This window comes from Mandrillus leucophaeus, unplaced genomic scaffold (genome assembly GCF_000951045.1).
Source record: "Mandrillus leucophaeus isolate KB7577 unplaced genomic scaffold, Mleu.le_1.0 Scaffold1397, whole genome shotgun sequence".
Lineage (NCBI taxonomy): Eukaryota > Metazoa > Chordata > Mammalia > Primates > Cercopithecidae > Mandrillus > Mandrillus leucophaeus.
In genome coordinates, this window is record NW_012101362.1 from 213,722 (window position 1) to 228,918 (window position 15,197).

Here is a 15,197-nt window from a genome sequence, read left to right on the forward strand (position 1 = left end):
CGCATGTTCTCACTCATAGGTGGGAATTGAACAATGAGATCACTTGGACACAGGAAGGGGAACATCACACACTAGGGCCTGTTGTGGGGTGGGGGTAGGGGGAATGATAGCATTAGGAGATATATCTATTGTAAATGATGAGTTAATGGGTGCAGCACACCAACATGGTACATGTATACATATGTAACAAACCTGCATGTTGTGCACATGTACCCTAGAACCTAAAGTATAATAAAAAAAAGAATGATTCCTAAAATTTCTAGATAAATAAAATTTTATTGCTTAAATCTTCAATTCTGAAAATGGGACCCACTAAGACTAAGTCCCAAGTTCAAAATTAAGGCATTAACTTCTAACTTTTATTCTATAATAGTCATTTTGTACGTTGAAAAACTGGTGAATTACTACATAAGCATTGTGTGTTCACATATAAAGTAAATAATGGCAAAAGAGTTTTTAAAAAATTTTAATGAGATCACTCTCTTCCTCTCCCTTGTAACTCAACTCATACATTTGTGATTGCATAGTATACCATATACTTGTCTGCATATATTGGCAGAAGTTATGTTAAGCTGCTATAACAAAGATTGTCAAATAGAATAGTTTAAATTAAATAGATACTTACTTTTCCTTTTTGTTCCAGTTTGAGTAATCCAGGCTGGAGCGGTGATTGTGCTACACATCATCACTAAGAGGTCCAAATTCCCCCCATATTCATGCTCTGTTATCTCATAGGGTGTTGTCTCCCTCTGCATATTTGGACCTGACTCACAATCAAGTTAGTGTTCCACTTCATGATGAGGGAAAAGGGTGGAAACCCAGGGCTGGTAGATTGTCTTCTGTTGGAAATCACAAAATTTGCAGACATCTTTTCTGATGATATCAGAATGGTTCAAACTTAGTGATATGATCAAAATTAGCTGCAAGAAAAATTGAAAGTGGAAACTATCTGAGCAATCATGTGCTCCACTTGGATGATTCTAGTAAAAAAAGAAAGGAAGGAAAAAAGAAAACCAGGGAGCAATTGATAGGTTTTACCACAGGTGTTTACATACATATATTCTATTTGTTTGTTAATTTATTCATTCAACAATTCCACAGATAATCAATGAGCATTATATACATGCTTGATACTGCCTGTGATGCAAACTTGTCCCAGTCATGAAACTTCTTATAGTGTAATGGAAAAAAATATGAAAATGTAATGAGTCTTTGATGATGGTAGTCATAATTGGTAAGATAATATTAGGTCCAAACTTTAGTCCACAGAGGATTCATGATGTCTGCAACACTATATGTATTCATGTATTGCCTGTCTCCAAATATTCACATAAAAATTAAGTAAAGTGATTTTACTTACCCAAATAAGAGCTTATTACAAGGTATTTGTGTTTGTAACCAAATCCAGTTGGAAACATTCTAGGAAGAAGTCTTAATTTATAAATATTTTGAGAAACTCTTTAGTTTTTATCTTAAATATTTGTCTTAAATATTTGTACTATTGATGCAGGGTCTCATATATACCACTTCAAAATGATGTTTCTAGTCCCTTCCCCTATACTGTCTTTAGGTAAGAGTTAAACACAGTAGAAGGGAGTGTCTCTTCTCTGTTCCCATATTCTTCAGGGTTGTGTTCTGAACTGTGGGATACTCAACTCAGGGCCAACCTAAACTATTGCTTTGAGCTGCAAAGTAAGTAAGACAAGTCCCCAGTTGTACATTTCACCCTAAAATAATTCATTTTCTCCAAACATTGTGATCACTATCTGCCATCATCCCTCAACCAAAAAGATTTGCCTATTTCTTTCATTCTGTCTTTGGGTGGGGGGCGGGGGGCGGGGGGGTCTCTAAAGAGACTCCAAAATGACTTAAATGTTTCTGAAAGCAATCAAACTGGCAAAGAGTTCTTCAGAAATCAAGGTATGATTCTTCCTTTGGCATGCTCCCCAAATCATTGAAAATACTTGTGACTCTATGGCACAGAACAGAGCATTGGAACTATCTTTAAAGGGCAAAGCTTCTCACTCTCACTCATTCCCACCACCACCTTCTTGAAGAAACAGAGGCTGAAAGTTTCGAATATTGTTATTTTTCCCAACCACCTCCCAAAATAAGCACACGTTGTGCATCAGGTAATAGAAAGCCTCATATCCTCAAAATGAAATAGACAGGAAATCTCTTGATTCTCCCTTGAGGACACATCAGAATCAAGCACAATATAAAGAGCTTGGGTTGCTACTTGTGATGTTGACCATCAGTTTAGTGCACTAAAATCCAACATGGGAAACTTATGATATAATGAGTAAACTAGGGCAGTGTTAAAGGATATTTAGCAAAGCAGTTCTAATTAACTTTCAACTATTTCCATTTGCTTTATATATTTTATATTTTATATATTGCATATTATATATAGAATATATTTAAGTCAGTAATGCATTATGAAGACAGACACAGTAGCTCATGCCTGTAATCTCAGCACTGTGGGAGGCCAAGGCAGGAGGATCACTTGAACCCAATAGTTTGAGACCAGTCTGGGTGACACACAGAGGCCTCCATCTCTCTTAAAAAAAAAAAAAAAAAAAAAAAAGAATGCGTAATAACATTTTATATGCTAGTGATTACAATTTTAGACATCAACTATTCCATTAGTATTTATTGAGTACCTATCATTTGCCATAAATCAAACAAATCTCTGGGAATACAATGGTTAAAAAGGAAGGCACACTTTTTAAATTAATATAATCATTGTAAAATAAGTCAGTTATGGAATGGTTTTATTGTTTATTATAAATAATTAATAGGGAGGAGAGATGGAGCATGATGACAGGTTGATCAACAGGTATAAAGTTATTATCAGATAGGAGGAATAAATTCTGATGTATTGCACAGTAGGCTGACTATGGTTAACAGCAAAATATTGTATATTACAAAATACCTAGAAAAGAAGTTTATGAATGTTCTCAACACAAAAAAATGATAAACACATGAGGTGACGGAGACAGTAAATACCATAATTGGATCATTATATAACACAAATATGTATGGAAACATCAAATTGTACCCCATGGATAAGTACAATTACAATATGTCCATTAGAAAATAAATATATTTTCAAAAAAAAAATCTTCAAATGATTAATATATTCTCTACTCAAAAAAGTTTATTCTTATACTAATAACTAAAATTAGTATGCTCCTGATGACAGCAGCTTTCTTGTTTTATCTAACAATTCATGCTTCAAGATTCCTAAACGTGCTTCTTATCAGCTCTATTGAGTTATAATTTACAATAAAATTCACCTATTTCAAGTGTTAGATGAGTTTTGACAAATGTACATACCCCTGTAACCACCAACATAATCACTTTCAGTTTATCTTAAAAGAACTCATATCTGGACTGCTTGATTGAAGGGTACACAGTCATGACTATGGAGCACTTAGACATCAGCACTCCCTCCTAAGGTGCTAAGTAGAGTCATTATGCAAAGTGAATACCTCTAAGGGTGAGGATATCCTCAACAACCTCACTCCTACTTGTGGGTTGAAAATTAGGCATAAGAAGGCCAATTGCCAGATAATGCTGTTGCTCTGAGGTTTGTGTACAAACTGAAAGGTTGAAGTGTACCCTTTCAGCACCAGGATTTGTTTCCAGTAGATCCATTCTTCTCTCTGTGGCTTACCCCAGCCAAAGCAACCTTGCTACAAGCTCTTAGCATTCTTCTTCACGCTCACCCCATAGACAAGCATATTGTCCTGTCTGGAGTGTCCTCTTCACCAACACATTCCAAGCTGCTTTGGCTTGGGAGAATCTAAACTTGGGGCTGATGACAGATAACTGAAATCTTTTACGAGAACTCCAAAAAGAAAAAAAAAAAAAAAAAAAGAGGAAAGGAACTAGAGCTGCATGTCAAGTCACACTGTGTTGTCAGCTACTTTAGCTGACTGAGAATTACAATTCTTTGGAATGGAAGAAGTTTCAGTGATAACCTTGTTGGGAAATGATATCAAAGGACAAAGGTGTCACTTTTAAATGTGTAACTTAGCACTATCAGCACTGTTAATTTCTCTGGCCACTTTAACTCTTAAAACTGCTGCAGTGTGAGTATCACTTATGCACAAGACCATTTTATCAGTAAGGTACAGGATGACATATTCACAGAATAAGCACATTGCCTGTATAGAAAATATGTAATATATTGTTTAGGCATCAACAATGTTGAGGTAAAAGCATTTATTGAAAGGACATACTAGCTTACTTGCCTTAAATTAGATATTAATCTTTGGTCCTCTTGGGCCTACCATTTTCATTTGAGATGCCCAGTTTGTATTTGGAGGTTATGATCACTTAGAAGATATTTAGTGATAGTTCTAAAACAAGCAGGTGATTTTAATTTAGTAACTGTTTAATTTAGTACTTTAGTAACCGTGACACAACTAGCAGCCTTAGTGGAAGTTTGAAATAATGTACAAAGCTAATGCTCATGAACAGGCAAAAAATGAATGATTAATGCCTAATATATCTAGACAATTGATCAAAGGCGTGTGTGTGTGTGTAGATTTTTGTCCATCCAGTTGTTAACATGTTTCTCTATGTTTCTTTATATACTCAAAATGTTTTTACTGCTTGGTGTTATTTCTTTAATATCTGAAAATTTAAGTGAAAAAATGAACTACATCATATACCAAAATATTTTAATGCTTGATTTACATTTCAAGGTTTTCATCCTCAAATCTCCCATCATGAATTACAGACTTTTACCCAACCTGTTCATCTCTTATGATTTTAAAACATAAATTGCTTGAATTTTTAATAAAAACTAACTTCATACTTTCAATATATGAGGACTAAGTTTATTTTATAAGAATATATTTTTTCAAAAACACTAAAGTGTGCGGTAGTCATTTTATTGAAAAAATATTATATGAATAAGTAGAGAGATAAAACATGTCAGTATTTCACCTTGTCTACTTTCATTAGTGAATTAAAATATTGTAAAACTCAATTAGAATTCCTAAGAAAGCACATAAGCATTATTCACTTTTTCTGTATCAGTCACTTTTCTAAAATAGGCATATTCATTATTAAAATGATATTCATTTTTTTAAAAACAGTAATTTGACTCTATTCTTAATGCCTTCCACTTGAACCATAGTTTAACATGGATACCCTCTTTGCTATTTGAAGTTAGCTTTAGCAGGAAGTGTTAACATTTCCTGGTCAAATTTATGAGTACATCAGCAATTCACTATAGAAAGGATGGGTTGGGATTCTGAAAATTAACCCTTTATCAGAGGAGAAATAATGTAGAGTCCTGACATTCTTCTAAATTACCTACTCTTATTCAGTATTCATGCAAGAGATATTCTGAAGTGTCCACACATGAGAAATTCTGTTTTTCAGAGATTCTGCCCAAAATATTAACATGACAAAGAAAAAAATTGGAGAAAAAGTTCAGCAGCCTTTTTAGATTGCCAGGCATCTTTTCATTACTTTCTCTAATAATGTATCCTTCTAAGTTGGAAGTAAACCTTCTCTTGGCTTGCCCAGAGGTGAAGAAAACAATTCACCAACACCACGCCCCTCTGCCACTGGCAGAGTAGATCTGGCACCATATTATTACCAACTGAAAAAAACTCTTTTCATTTTTAACCCTAACTCTGTTATTACAATTCTTAAATAAATCTGTCTCTAAAGAATACCATAATGAGCTTACATTTGATATTACCACTATCTCTTGAATCATTTTGATATGTAGTCATATTGAACAGATGTATAAAATTATTTCTCAAGGTATTTATTTTCCATATTCTTTTTCAAAATTTCACCCACAATAACCAAAATTACTGTATGATTATATACTCAAATTTGCTTCCATAGCTGAATTACTGTTTCCAAAAAAAAATTTAACTGTATTGAATGTCTGTTTTATATCTTGTTTAAAACTAGCATAGACCTTCTATTAGCTTCTTGAAAGATTAAATAAATTACAAATAGTCGAGAGCAATTATGATACCCCAAGTGTCTTATTCTAATGTCCACAAAGATGCACGACTTTCCTTCCATTTTTTAAAATTTAACTACAGTAACTAATATGACTCTTTGTTTATGATTGGAAGGATAGAAATAGAACCAGAAAAGGTCCAAAGTAATACCAATATTTCAGAATTCTATCATCATTATGACAATGGTACATACCATACCAAATTATTATTATTATAAGGAAACTTTTATCTTTTTTCCTCAGAAACCTAATAATAAGGAAACATATCAAGCTCTTAAAATTTTTACAATTTTTAAGTCACTAAGTGATGAGTAAAACCAACTACTTATAAAATAATGACAGCTAATAATTTAAGATCAGCTCATAATTTTATTCATTTGTATAAAAGATAAATATATAACGATTCTTACTCTTAAAAACTTAGAGACTAAAAATGTATCCTGTGTAGAAATCAGCATGGAATAGAAGAACTTGTTTTGTTTATCTCTAGATAAATATTGCCATTATTGCATATACGCTATGTCTAGATGAATATCTGATTTTAAAAAACTCTTTGCAACATAGCTAACATCTACATATGTCAATTCTAAAATCATTATTTCTTAAGAAATTAAAAACTAAATACTGCTAATTTCAGGCATTTTGGAGAACATGGATTTGTTCAGACTACCATGCTGATCACATAGTTTAAAACAATGAAAGAAAGTTTATCAGTAATTAATGTCTAATTAATGATTAATATGTGCTGTTGTCATGGATTAATCAACTTTCTCAAAGTTCCTATTCTGTAAGTAGTCAATACATTTTATGGCCAACACTGAAGCTTATATAATCTATGTAAAAACCCAGTTATAGAGACATCACTATCTCTGTTTTGCAGATAGGGAAATGGGGGCTCAATTAAGATAAATAGCTTGCCAAGATCACTTCACTATTAAGTTGCAAAGATAGGATTTCAGCTATATTCTCCCTGATATCAAAAGCTATGTATTTTATACTATACCACATTATGTCTTAGGATCTCCACAGGGCCAAAGTATATTTTTACTTTTAAATAAATGTTAAGGTATCAGGGATAGTATCAATAACATTGTGTATTATACTTTGGTTAATACAAAGAGCTAAAATGAATATTTTATGCTATATCACTTGTATGTGAATGCTTCACCTTTTTCAGATTCCATTTACAAATAATATTGCATATGTTTTCCAAATCATATAACTTAGGGAAGGGCTTTTATTTGCATTGTTGGACACATGAAGAAAACTAAGACACAAAGAAACTAGAGGACCTGGGTAAAGTCACATATAGACTAAATTAATGAGAAGGTCAAACTGAGACTCCCTGTTGACTTCCACTTAACATGGTATCTAACAGTTTTTAAAGACAAAATAATAGGTCTAAATAATGTGAAATATCATGAGATCCTAACATTATTCACAAAAGCAATGTTCATTGAGAACATTAAAATTCAACAAAACTTGGTACCAAGAGCCATGGCTCGTGCTTATAATCCCAGCACTTTGGGAGGCCCAGGCAGGAGGATGGCTTGAGTCCAGAAGTTTTGAAGATTACAGTGAGCACACCAGACCTGGGCAACAGATTAAGACCCTATTTCTAAAAAATAAATGAATACATAAAACAAAAAATTATAAAACAAAAAACACTCAGCCAATGACATCATCCAAAATATTTGATTTCTGTGCTTATAATTCAGGATGCTGGTGGGATTTAAGCAAATATTGTTTCAAATGTTAGATTACTACCCTGGGCCTTATCAGCTAGCATCTAGGCAAAATATCTGAAGAATGATTCAAGGAATAGAAATTTTAGGGAATATTAGTTTATAAAACTGTTGGCTACAAAAATAAATGAAAGAAAAAAAATCACACTCAACTGTCTATATTTAAACATGCTTCCTTGTTTAACACCTTCATAAGTATTTTGTTTTCAGTCAAAACTGAAAGATGGGAGTCTAATGGAAAAAAACTGTTTCAGCAAAACCTGCTTCGATTATTTCTCCATGAACAGCAAGCTGAGATACCTTGACCTGAACAACTCATTACTGTACATGTAAATAGTAGCTGTCCTGGGGCTTAGGAGATGTAGGTAACTTTTTTTCCCATTTTCAAATCTTTTTCTCTTTAAAAACTTCACTATCTGATTAGTATACATCTCAGAACCTCTTGGTGCAGATCAGTGTGACACCTGTGAGAATATATGCTGTAGGTCTGCTGTAAAATAAAACCCCTACTTTAAAAAGTATCACCTTGCATTACATGGAGGTGAGGTATTGTATTCTCCTTTCCTTCAAGGCTTTTCTAGAAGGAAATATGCATCCCTGTACAATTTACTTCAAGCACCCAGAGAGAAGAGCGAAGAAGTGGTGGAAGGATCAGTTTTTCTACCCTGGCCCAAAAAATTCAGACTAAAGAATGTTCTGCTTTAAAATCTGATGTGTTTAAATATCTTTCATACTTATTTGTAAATATTTATATGGATTTTTTCATATGGAAAATATCATCTACTTGGTTAAAAAAAATGTAATGGCATTCTAATTCCTGTCTTTTTCATTTCACTAGTAATGAAATTTGAAGTTTTAAATGGGAATGCCTCTCCATAAAGCCCTTCCACTGCTCAGCGACATCCACTTTTCGTGGTTTCTCTGCTATTATTTTATGATAAACTTCTAGTGTCTCAAAGGTAGTCACCCAACACCTCTCCTACACATTCAGAAACCAATATCTCCAGTATTAATAGCATTAACCTCACTGAGCTATAGTATTACTCCATATGACTTCAGAATTTACGACTGTAACTTGCACTATATTATTTTACACTTCTTAATATGATGATCTATGTCTTTTATATATGTAGTTTCATTTATGCCCATTCAAATATAAAATCTTTGTGGACAGAGGTCATGACATCCATAACATGAGCATCTCCCACAAACACCTAGAAATATTGTGTTTTGCCCAAAGTGGGAGAAAAATAAGTAGTTACTGTTTATATGTTCGCTTTCTGCTTACTGACCAAATTTTTATCATGTCTTAGTCAAATTTGGCAAATTGTTTAATAGCTATAGCTCAGTTTTGTCATCTATAAAATGAAGATATGATAGCAGGCTCACAGAATTGCTACAAAGATTAAATGTGTGATTGCTTTTTATGAAACATGAAATGATATACATGTCAGTTACTTTTGTGATTAAGCTATCTACAGGAGTAAATACAGCTTTGGAAAAGAGATGGCTTTTGTTCTTTTTCTAATTACTGTCCACTTTCTCCTTACTTTTATAGAAAATTCATCTATTTTATGATTTTTAAAATAACAGAACTCGAGTGAGAACTAGAAACACCTTGGATACATTTATTACGTGCAAACGAATGCCCAGGCATCCTGAGACTACTTTGTGCTTATCTGGACAACACTGTTTCCTGCTGTGTCCAGCACATCCCTCTCGTCCTCTCGCCCATTCAGGCTGAGCACGGTGGATAAAGGCTCTGATCTGTCAACAGTGGGGGAAAGTAGCACTTTGTAGCTCATTAATTTTGAAAGACTGCATCTTTGGCCAAATCTACTAGTTTTTATACTATATTGACAGTAGAAACTCTCTTTTATTCACCTTTTGCTCTCCCCAGAATTAAGCATTGGATCTTGAATACATTAAGAAATTAATAATATTTATTAAATAATTTAATCCAAAGTAATTTATCAATGTTCATTTTATGTTTCATGGTCAGATCAAAGAAAAGAGATTTAGGATTACAGTTTCAAATAAACTGCATTGTGTATATACAAAATGTGCATTTCCCCACTTGCCTGTGACAATTTAGGGTTCCAAAGCAAGTAACTGGCCTAGGGACTTGGAAAAATTATTATAGCTTCCAAAGGGTTAACTTACCTAACAACACCTATAAAGGAATATTTGTAACCTGTTAGCTTATTTATGTTTTAGCATAGCTTAATTCTCCACATTTTTAAGAGCATATTATAAAAGTTAAATGAAACGTGTTGCTATATTTCAAAATAGCCTGCATGGAGAGTTACGAGAATAATCAAATGTAAATCTATTTGCATGAATTATACCTCAATGAACATTTAGCTCCATGAGGGCAAAACCTATGTCTGGTTTTTGCTAACCATTTTTGTCCCATTACGTAGAATAATGCGAGACATATTTTAGGCCTCAGCAATATCTGTGAGTGTAATAAATAAGTGGAGCTGTTGGGTCTGTGTAACACATCATACTAAGTTGCCACAGGACATGCAAGGGTAATAAAAAGATGTCATTTCTGTGGGTATCTGTGTATCACACTGACAGCCATACCCTAAATCCTACCACTCTGCCTGGAGGAAGTGTGATTTTTGCTTTGGACCCCTCCAGGAGTCCTAAGTAGGCCAAATGGGGTCACGGAGGAGGGGGTTTCTCCAAGAGGATCCCTCTGCTCAGGCTTTTGCCCTTGTTCAGTTCTTCTGCACCTTGGACCTCAGCACTCTACCACCAGCATTTTTCTGCTCAAGCTGATCTCCATGCTGCTGGTGACCAGAGTAAATTACACAGGGATCTCAACAGAATGTAGGCTGTATTCCAGATGTGCACTTCTGTCTTGAGCCTGAGTTACTCTTTCAGGGTGGCTTCCACAGTAAACTCTGTAGGTCCCTTGTGGTGCAAGTCTTTCTGTTTATATGATGGTAGTCTGCTTCCCAGAACATAGCAGGGATGGCCAGGCATGGCCAAGTCAGGCAGTCTCTTGATACAACAGTAGCCACTGGTTTCTCTATCATTTCACCCATATTAGTCAGGTTCTCTCAACTCACTAGTGATGTTCTCTTGGGGAGCTGTGATCTCCTGCAATTGAATCTCTTTGGAGGAACTCACAGTATTGCAGTCAGGTTTGTTTTATCCAGGACCTCAGTTATTATCAGGATTCATATCTTCTCACGCAGGGTTCCCCGGGCTGATACAAATTACACAACTTAGCCAGGCAGCTGCTCCAGGGTCCTCTGCTTTTCATGACAAGTGAGAAGTTCCTAAAACATTCTATGCCATCTAGAGGCTGCTCTGCCCAGAGCATGCAATATAGACCCCTAGGACACTTGCACAATCTGATACTGCTGCAGTTGATGTCATTTCATATGCAGAGTATGATAAATTCCATAAAGAAAGCACCCAAAGCCATGAGAGGAATGCAGAGGATGAAGCGGAATTTGAGGTTCTGTTGAGAAAGGAGCCTATCAGTTGGGTCTTGTAGAGTGAACACAATTTCCAGACAGGCAGATAAAGGGGGAAAGGGCATTCCATTTAGACAGGGCTGGACCAAAAAAGACCTGGAGGACAGAGAGTAAAGAGCCAAAAATAGAAGACATTAGTCTAATAGAAAATGGAGAAAGAGGAAGGCAAGAAACAAAAGGGATGATCTTAATACATTCTGCATTCACAAAATGCAGTATTTAAAAAGTAGAAACTATTTACAAATGTTAAGTATCATCCTTCTAGTGCATTGTAAACACTTGCAATATATATTGGTATGTTAAAATGGCTAAAAATGGCTATGTACACTATTATCTCCCTTGTATAAAAATATAAAAATATTTGGATAGAAAAAAGTTGAAAGATGTTAAGAATTTCCCTTTCTGAATGCTAGGCATATAATAAAATTTTATTCTTTTTTCTAATTTTTATTCTTTTTGTTTTTGTAGATCTTGTAATATTAGCCTGACAAATAATTAAAATAATTAAAATAATGCTAGCAGGAATATACCTAAAAGAGCTGATAGAGTTTCCAGGCACAGATTTTCTGAATCTGGTGGATATCATCTTTGATTTTTACATGGATATGTTAGTAACACAGAAAAGAATTATTTCAATATCTAACTTTCATTGTTTAATGATAAGTATTTATTGGCATATAAGTAGTTATTTGACCTAGTTTTCTTTCATACGAGGTATATACTGAAAATGATAAATGTAAAAAACAAATAGTAAATTTAGAAAATTGTAGTGAATTTCTCTGAGTTTGAATTCAGAGAGCTTTATATAAATTCTGGACCAGGAAGATAGGGCCAATCATCTTAAGTATAATACATTTTTATTATGATTGAGAGATTCTGAGAAAGTTTCTCTAATATAAAATATCTCTCCTCTTCATCTGTGTTCTTTACTGACAAAATCCCTTACTACTTATTCTACTTTTGAAGGCCAAGAGTTAAAATTTAAAAGCAGAGATGAGCAATACTTTAAAAGTCATCAGTTATTTTAGCTTGCATTCATTTCTCAGGTTCCTGGTAGATAGAAGAAATGGAAAAATGGGAAGCTTCAGCTGGATCGGGGGCACAAAGTGTTAAGAGAAAGGTCGGAAGCAGAGATTGCTTCTTTTCACGACTCCCTTGACACAAGGCTATGAGTTCCTTGAGAGGAGGAACTACATTGCAGTCATCTCTTCTTTAATCCCCAGCCGATAAGACGGTGTCTGGTGCATTGTAGGAAGAAGGAAGCAAAGAAGCAAGGAAGGAAGGGAGGGAGGAAAGAAGGAAGGGAGAGAGGAAAGAAGGAAGGGAGGGGAGAGACAACTGCTCAGGAAAATTGCTAGGGATCTATAAGCTTCCAGAGGCTGCTGAGAACCTGGGAACAGGTGGTCAGGAGGACCTATCCACATCTTTCCAGGAACAGATAGAAGAAACAAGAGATAGAACAGATAGAAGAAAAAAGAGAGAAAGAAGAGCACTGAAGATATTTGGTAACACTAATGGCAGGTTGAAGAACAAGCAAAAACAAGCAGAAAGGAAGGAAGAAGGAAAGAAAAAAAAAAACTTTCTTTCCCACAAAAACAATTTAAAAATCAATATAGTTCACTACTTTCAAGGATAATACATTTTAGTAATGCTTAGTGGCATCCAGTTAACTGAAATCTTGTGAAAATTCTTATTGTGTAGGCCTCTCTCATTTCTCAGAGGAAAAGACAATATAAATGTAGGGTGAGTTGGAATAGGGATTAACATCCTAAAGGTATTTTCTCAGCTTTCTGAAGTTTTATGACAAGAAATAAGGGTAATAACAGCACACGTATGCAGTGTATTTGTCAGGTTAATGGGTAAGCTCTGAATGCCACTAATTTCCATAACTAGGCAAGGGTAGAGATTTGTCCTCTTGTATTAACTCAAAAACAACTACTACTATGGGATCAGAAGTTCAGAGATTAGTAAGGCTCTCAAATGTGGTCAGTTAAGACTCTTTATCCAGTTTCAACATCTGACTTTTCTTCAGCATGCTGTCATGCCCCCTATAAAGAACATTTGATACCAAAAAAGCATCTTAGGACCGACAGATTAAGGAGATCTTATCCACCTAATAAAAGAGTTACCTTAGATTAAAAACAGTTTATACAGCACAGTTTAGATGATTTGTTTCACAGAAATTCAAACAATATAATGCTATGAAAGCCTTTGTGTGTGCAAAGTGAGTTATATCTGTATAGTTAAATAAACGAATATATTTTCCTTGTTAATAATTTCTTCTCTTAAAATCTAAATATCAGTGTTTTGTTTTTACAATAGATAGGTAGATAGAGAAAGAGAGAGTGGAATATGACCAAGATTAAATTATTATTTCAGAATTGAGGTATGAAGGAGTCAATCAAGTTTTGTGATGAGAACAAATAAATACATAAATGTGAGGATATCGTCTTATCCAGAAAACAGAAGAAAAAGGAAAGCACACAGACATTTCATTGATACTCTCACAAAATTAAAAAATAAATTTTCATCAGTTAAAAAAAAAATGAACGTTAGGCACCTAACTTCTTAGATTAATAAAGAAACCACAAACATTTATGCCTACTCCAAAAGTTGAAAACAATCCATAGCAGAATTTAACTTATAGTGACAACATTTCTGCTCAAAAACAAAACTAAATTGATTTTATATGTTTTCAACATAATTTCTTTTTTTCTTTGATTATTTCAAATTTAAAGTCTTTCTTGAAACTATAAAACTGGGAATGTTGGCTTGTGTCTGGTTTCAAAGATGGCCTTTTTTTTTTTTTTTTTTTTCTTTTCTTTTCTTCTCTTTTTTATGCACAAAATGTCTGCCAGGCCTGAAAATGATGCAGATCATGTTTCTATGTCTGTTAGGTGGCGCTTACCAAGCAGTCTGGCTCTGGCCCGGGATTTTTCAACTGCTCTCTGTGGTGGAATTACAGTAGGGGGTTAAGAGTGGGGCGAATGGGAGGGAGTCTTTGTCCCCACTGCATTTAAAATTACATCTAATCTTATCAAGGCGCTCGTCATTGTTTCTGGCGGCCAGGAGCAGGTACAGTACTGCTTTTGTTCAAGTCAGTAGCTTTGCTGAATAAAGTTGAGGGAAAAGCCAAGACTAAGTATTCTTTCAGAACCTCATATGCTGATTGAAAAAATGCTTTGAAAGAGAAAGGTGGGGGTGGAAGAGACAGGTAAAGTCGCAACAGAAAAGCATCAATGTAGTTTAAAAAAAAAAAAAAAGTACCGACTTAAAGATTAGAGGAAAAAATCAATTCCAGGAAAAAAAATGTGCTCAAGAATACGTTAATGCTTATCCACTAAGATGCATTGGCTCATTTTCTTTGGCATAATATAAACATAAAGTCCAGGGAACATATTCTGTCTATTTCTTCCATTTGAGAAAATTGAAACCTAAAGCAAGACTACTTTTTTTTTAAAGTGGCACAGAGCCACAAAGCATATTTTCTCTTGCACAAATAAATATTCCTAAATCTTGTTTGTACCGAGAGTTCCTGTTGATGTTCCTGTCCTTTTAATTTGCTAAGATATAAGTTGAAGAGTCTCTGTCACAAGTTTTGAGGTTGTGGTAGACCTAAGACGAGTACGTGGTAATAAATCCAAGTTCAGAAACTTGCCCTGACCAGCTTTGAACAAAGCAGTGACACTATAATTCTAACAACCAGAACAATATAATTCTCAGCAAGGAAAGAAACCCCCCTCCCTTTCCATGTGTCAATAAAGATCTCAATTTAGTTCAGACAGAAATAACTGGCATTAAGATTTATTAGACATTCCATGATTATAATTTGAAAATTAAGATGAAAAGTAGCTTGTTTAAACATATTCAGTTTAAAAGTACGGTGAATTAACAAAAGTTACTTATATACACTGGAAAATAAAGTTTCTACCAAAAATAACTGGTACAGATTTTTAT